The sequence below is a fragment of the Bubalus kerabau genome, chromosome 2 (genome assembly GCF_029407905.1).
Source record: "Bubalus kerabau isolate K-KA32 ecotype Philippines breed swamp buffalo chromosome 2, PCC_UOA_SB_1v2, whole genome shotgun sequence".
Taxonomy (NCBI): domain Eukaryota; kingdom Metazoa; phylum Chordata; class Mammalia; order Artiodactyla; family Bovidae; genus Bubalus; species Bubalus kerabau.
In genome coordinates, this window is record NC_073625.1 from 134,244,305 (window position 1) to 134,250,937 (window position 6,633).

Here is a 6,633-nt window from a genome sequence, read left to right on the forward strand (position 1 = left end):
TGTAAAGAACAGGGTTTCATTCCCCCCTCTCCCGGAGGGTTGTTTCTTGACCAGATACTGTGGAGGCCACAAGGGGGTGGTATGGAACCACTTTTAAGGCTCCTCTTTGCCTGCAGTGATGAAAACCAGGCGGCGGTCCTGCGAAAGAGGAGGTGGTTTTGCCCGCCAGCGCCTTGGTTCCACTAGCGTCGTGCTCTGGCCTCGAGAGCCTTTCGCGCTGGCAGCAGCTGGACATCAGCTCACTGTTGGCTAAGCCGACTCTTCTGAGAACAAGCTCATAGAAAAGGTACACCTCAACTAAATGTGGATTTTATTTCTTTCACCTCTTCTCTGCCTGGGACAGTAGTGTAATGAATCTTTGATTTGGAGTATGTTTCTTTATTGACTTAAGAGATATTAACCTGTTTTCTATTGGTTTGTGAATAATAAGATAATTCCCATAGTGAGCCTCTGTTAAATAAATTACTGACAGAGTCTCACGCCCTGAGCATAATTTGCCAAAAACCTGAGCACTTTTTTTTTGTAAACTTGAATATTTTCTCATATGATTCCTGGCCATTTGTATTTCTTTTGTGAATGATCAGTTTATGTCCTTTGTCCATTTTTCTAAGTTTGTCTTTTTTTTTTCATTTTTAATTTAATTTTATTTTTTAACTTTACAATATTGTGTTGGTTTTGCCATATATCAATATGAATCTGCCACAGGTATACACGTGTCCCCCATCCTGAACCCTCCTCCCTCCTCCCTCCCTGTACCATCCCTCTGGGGCGTCCCAGTGTACCAGCCCCTAGCATCCAGTATCGTGCATCGAACCTGGACTGGCGACTTGTTTCATATATGATGTTATACATGTTTCAATGCCATTCTCCCAAATCATCTCACCCTCTCCCTCTCCCACAGAGTCCAAAAGACTGTTCTATACATCAGTGTCTCTTTGCTGTCTGGTATACAGGGTTATTGTTACCATCTTTCTAAATTCCATATATATGCGTTAGCATACTATATTGATGTTTTTCTTTCTGGCTTACTTCACTCTGTATAATAGGCTCCAGTTTCATCCACCTCATTAGAACTGATTCAAATGTATTTTTTTATTGGCTGAGTAGTACTCCATTGTGTATATGTACCACACCTTTCTTATCCATTCATCTACTGATGGACATCTAGGTTGCTTCCATGTCCTGGCTATTATAAACAGTGCTGCGATGAACATTGGGGTACACGTGTCTCTTTCAATTCTGGTTTCCTCAGTGTGTATGCCCACAGTGGGATTGCTGGGTCATAAGGCAGTTCTATTTCCAGTTTTTTTAAGGAATCTCCACACTGTTCTCCATAGTGGCTGTACTAGTTTGCATTCCCACCAACAGTGTAAGAGGGTTCCCTTTTCTCCATACCCTCTCCAGCATTTATTGTTTGTAGACTTTTGGATAGCAGCCATTCTGACTGGAGTGAAATGGTACCTCATAGTGGTTTTGATTTGCATTTCTCTGATAATGAGTGATGTTGAGCATCTTTTCATGTGTTTGTTAGCCACCTGTATGTCTTCTTTGGAGAAATGTCTATTTAGTTCTTTGGCCCATTTTTTGATTGGGTCATTTATTTTTCTGGAGTTGAGCTGTAGGAGTTGCTTGTATATTCTCGAGATTAGTTGTTTGTCAGTTGCTTCATTTGCTATTATTCTCTCCCATTCCAAAGGCTGTCTTTTCACCTTGCTTATAGTTTCCTTTGTTGTGCAGAAGCTTTTAAGTTTAACTAGGTCCCATTTGTTTATTTTTGCTTTTATTTCCAATATTCTGGGAGGTGGGTCATAGAGGATCCTGCTGTGATGTATGTCGGAGAGTGTTTTGCCTATGTTCTCCTCTAGGAGTTTTATAGTTTCTGGTCTTACGTTTAGATCTTTAATCCATTTTGAGTTTATTTTTGTGTATGGTGTTAGAAACTGTTCTAGTTTCATTCTTTTACAAGTGGTTGACCAGATTTCCCAGCACCACTTGTTAAAGAGATTGTCTTTAATCCATTGTATATTCTTGCCTCCTAAGGTGTCCATATGTGCGTGGATTTATCTCTGGGCTTTGTATTTTGTTCCATTGATCTATATTTCTGTCTTTGTGCCAGCACCATACTGTCTTGATAACTGTGGCTTTGTAGTAGAGCCCGAAGTCAGGCAGGTTGATTCCTCCAGTTCCATTCTTCTTTCTCAAGATTGCTTTGGCTATTTGAGGTTTTTTGTGTTTCCATACAAATTGTGAAATTATTTGTTCTAGCTCTGTGAAGAATACCGTTGGTAGCTTGATAGGGATTGCATTGAATCTATAGATTGCTTTGGGTAGTATACTCATTTTCACTATATTGATTCTTCCGATCCATGAACATGGTATATTTCTCCATCTATTAGTGTTCTCTTTGATTTCTTTCATCAGTGTTTTATAGTTTTCTATATATAGGTCTTTAGTTTCTTTAGGTAGATATATTCCTAAGTATTTTATTCTTTTCATTGCAATGGTGAATGGAATTGTTTCCTTAATTTCTCTTTCTATTTTCTCATTATTAGTGTATAGGAATGCGAGGGATTTCTGTGTGTTGATTTTATATCCTGCAACTTTACTATATTCATTGATTAGTTCTAGTAATTTTCTGGTGGAGTCTTTAGGGTTTTCTATGTAGAGGATCATGTCATCTGCAAACAGTGAGAATTTTACTTCTTCTTTTCCAATTTGGATTCCTTTTATTTCTTTTTCTGCTCTGATTGCTGTGGCCAAAACTTCCAAAACTATGTGAAGTTTGTCTTTTTTTAAAAAATTAAGATTTTAAATGTTTTATCTGAGATGTATGTTAACGTGTGTTTCTTCCTGTTTTGTTTTTACTTTTTACTTTCTTTAATGGCTCAAACATTTAAAATTGTGAAATCAAGTCTGTTAATCTTTTCCAAGTTCTGTTGTTGCCTTACATTGAAATAACCTTTTCTCCTACACAAGATGTGGTTGCATTTTTTACTTTAACTATTTAATTGATCTGTAATTTATTTTGTGAGATGTGATGTGAGATAAGGAAAACTTTTTCTCTGTCATATTTCTTTTTTCTTATTTCTCTCCATTTTGTAAAACAGCCTGAAATAAAATTTCTGAGAATAACTTCATCTGATGTTCAAGTAACTTCCTAAGGCATTCTAATTTTAACTGCATCAGCATCACTAGGAGGTGATTGTTAAAATATAGAGGCCTGTGCTGTAGCTCGGGAGTGTCTAGTTGGGTAAGTCTGAGATGGAGCCTATTGTTGTTCAGTTGCTCAGTTGTGTCTGACTCTTTGTGACCCCATGGATGCCAGGCTTCCCTGTCCTTCACCGTCTCCCAGAACTTGCTCAAACTCATGTCCATTGAATCAGTGATGCCATCCAACCATCTCATCCTCTGTTGTCCCCTCCTCCTCCTACCTTCAATCTTTCCCAGCATCAGGGTCTTTTCTAATGAGTCGGCCCTTTGCATCAGGTGGCCAAAGTAAGTATTGGAGCTTCAACTTCAGCATCAGTCCTTCTAATGAATATTCAGGGTTGATTTCCTTTAGGATTGACTGATTTGATCTCCTTGCAGTCCAAGGGACCCTCAAGAGTCTTCTCCAACACCACAGTTCAAAAGCATCAATCAAGAGTTTCTAACAAGTTCTCAGGTGATGCTGCTGCTGCTGGTGCAGGATCACACTCTGAGAACCACTAGCCTTTAAGGCTTTCCCCACCCAACCTCTCATTAGTTAAACAGTACAGTACTTTTCACTATTCCATATATAGACACTGATGCTGAAGCTTCAATACTTTGGCCACCTGATGCGAAGAACTGATTCATTTGTAAAGACCCAGATGCTGGGAAAGATCGAAAGCAGGAGGAGAAGGGGACCACAGAGGATGAGATGGTTGGATGGCATTACCGATTGGAGGATGAGTTTGAGCAAGTTTGAGCAAGCTCTGGGAGTTGGTGCTGGACAGGGGAGCCTGGTGTACTGCAGTCCATGGGATCACAAAGAGTCGCACATGACTGAGCGACTGAACTAAATAGGTCTAACTCTTTCTCCTTTGTGTGTTTCAGTATGTTTCTTCCACCTGAAATTCCTTTCCTTTGTTTCTATCTATAAGATCAAGCTCACACTTTATCGCCTTTCTATGAAATCTTTGATTTTTCCTAGCGAAGATCTTTACCCACTCCAGTGTTCTTGCCTGGAGAATCCCAGGGACAGGGGAGCCTGGTGGGCTGCCGTCTATGGGGTCGCACAGAGTGGGACACGACTGAAGCGACTTAGCAGCAGCAGCAGCAGCAGAGATCTCTGATCACTCTTCTGAGATTTTATAGTATTTGGTGCATTAGTCCTCTTACCATCAAAGATGCATTTATTGTGGAAATGATGAAGCTTTAAGCTTCAAGTCCCTGCCACTGCAGGAACCTCTTCTAGGATAAGGTGCTTAATTTCACATTTATAATTTTGTTCTTTTTCTTAAATTGGTCCCCCCAATTTGCATAAGCTTCTGTCCTGACAAAATTTGACTTCACCGCTGTTTATCATATCATCTCTCCACAGGCTTTGAATTCTGGTTTTGTTATATTCCAGTCTGTTCCATCTCCCTGCTTAGCACAGTGTCTTGCATAAAGCCTCAATAAAATTATTCACTCTTTATCTACCTTATGTCCAGCACTGTGCTAGGTACTGGGGATACAGTATGAGCAAGATGGACATGGTCATTACCTTGCTGGTCTTTACATTAGAGGAGATAGGTAATTCCAGTGCTGTTTAGCACTGGAATGTGATGACTGTCCTGTGACTCTCCTGTGAAGAGGCTAAGCCATGTCAAGGGAAATTGAGATTAATAAAGGAAGAAAAAAGCATTTCCCCAGTAAGAAAGTATATTTGATATCCCTGGGAAGAAAACTCAATGATTGTTTAGGTCTATGGTGGGCATTACTAATGTCAACAGTCTCCCAGTTTCTGGTGCTCTCTACACTAAGGCATATATTTCATCCCTCATACCACTGAAGTTGGGTAGAGCCATATAACTTGCTTTGGTCATTGAAATGTCAGTAGACATGCTGTGTTAGTCCTACATGGAGGCAGTTCATTTCTGCTGCTTGTTTCTCTAGCCCTCTCTTCCTCTGTCTGGAGAGCTATCAGGACACAAAGCAGATGTAATGAGAGCAAGAAACACACCTTTGTTGTGTTAAGTTGATAAGTTTTGGGGATAATTTCTTATAGAAGAATCATTTTTCATCACTGACTAAGACAAGGGCTAAATTTATACACCCATTCCATTTGGTCCAAGGCTTGGGAGAGGGATCCAGGGATCCAAAGCTGCCTAGTGGCTGCAGAGGGGGTCTTCAGGCAGAAGTCCTAACACCAGAGGGGCTCCTCAGTGGCTTCTGGGCTTGGAGGCTCCTACCTGTGCTTGCATGCTAAGTCGTTTCAGTTGTGTCCAACTCTTTGTGACTCCATAGACTGTAGCCTGCCAGGCTCCTCTGTCCATGGAATTGTCCAGGCAAGAATACTGGAGTGGGTTGCCATGCCCTCCTTCAGGGGACCTTCCCAACCCAGGGATTGAACCCTAGTCTCATATCTCCTGCATTGGCAGTCAGGTTCTTTACCACTAGCCCCACCTGGGAAGCCCAGTTGTGCTTGAGGGTGAACCTTTCCAAGAAATACTTGCCCAACCCAGCCTGGGGTCCAGCCAGAACTGTGAAGTTTGGTCAGGTGGTCACCCATCTTCTTGATGAGTTTCACCTGCTTTTCCAGGAAGTAGCTCTCCAGGAAGTCACAAAGGTGGGAGTCCAGGGCATGCAGATCTGAAAGGGTGGTTCAGGTTCTTCTCCTTGAGAGTGGTGGCTTCCATAGTGTCCTGGGTTTTACCCTACTTGTCTTGAGATGGCTTTTGCACATTCTGGAAGAGGGTACGGCTGCCGTGCTGGTTTTGCCTTTTCAAGAGATACTTGATGTCCTTGTGCTTCTCTTGTCCAGTTCATGGAAAAAGTGGCCTATATCCTCCAGAGCCACATCCTTGCAGTCAAAATATCAATAGAAGCCCAGACAGAGACTAGTTGTAGAAGGACAGATGTAGGTTGACCAGATGGTTGATGGTGGCCTCCACCTTGGTAGAGTAATTCTGGTGAATCTGGGAGCTCATGGTTGATTGGTAATGAGGAATTAAGCTCAAAATATGGTGTTGTCTGGTCCTGGTGACTGAGGATAGCTGGCTGAGTGGCTGATTCCAGAGGTTGCCACTGGAAAAAAAGGTCGGAGGGTGGTCAGAGGCTGGAACAAGAGGCATCTCTCTGTCTGTCCCATCCAAACACTGTTGAAGCAAAAGAGAGATCCGTGGGACTGCCAAGTGCACCAAGTGTGTAGCAATCTTATCAGGCCACACTGAAAACCTATATAAATCTGTTACAGCTGTAATTTTCTTGGAGTATTTTCATGTAGCTCTTCTCATGTCTTATACCAAGTGGTACCAAATTCTAAATGGTGACTATGGGAGCTGCTTTTGATGCCAAAAAAGCTCAGCTTCTCTGTACTCCAATGCTGAATCAAATCTTGGGACAGAGTTTTGGGTGAAGTAGAAAAGGATCATTTTATTGCTTTGCCAGGCAAAGGGAGACACCCTC

The 6,633-nt window shown here is 41.7% G+C and overlaps 1 pseudogene; it reads right to left on the minus strand.

Annotated features, from left to right (window-relative positions):
- Positions 1 to 16: 16 nt before the first annotated feature.
- On the minus strand, positions 17 to 6,155 carry LOC129644481 (ferritin light chain-like; annotated as a pseudogene).
- Positions 6,156 to 6,633: the final 478 nt, after the last annotated feature.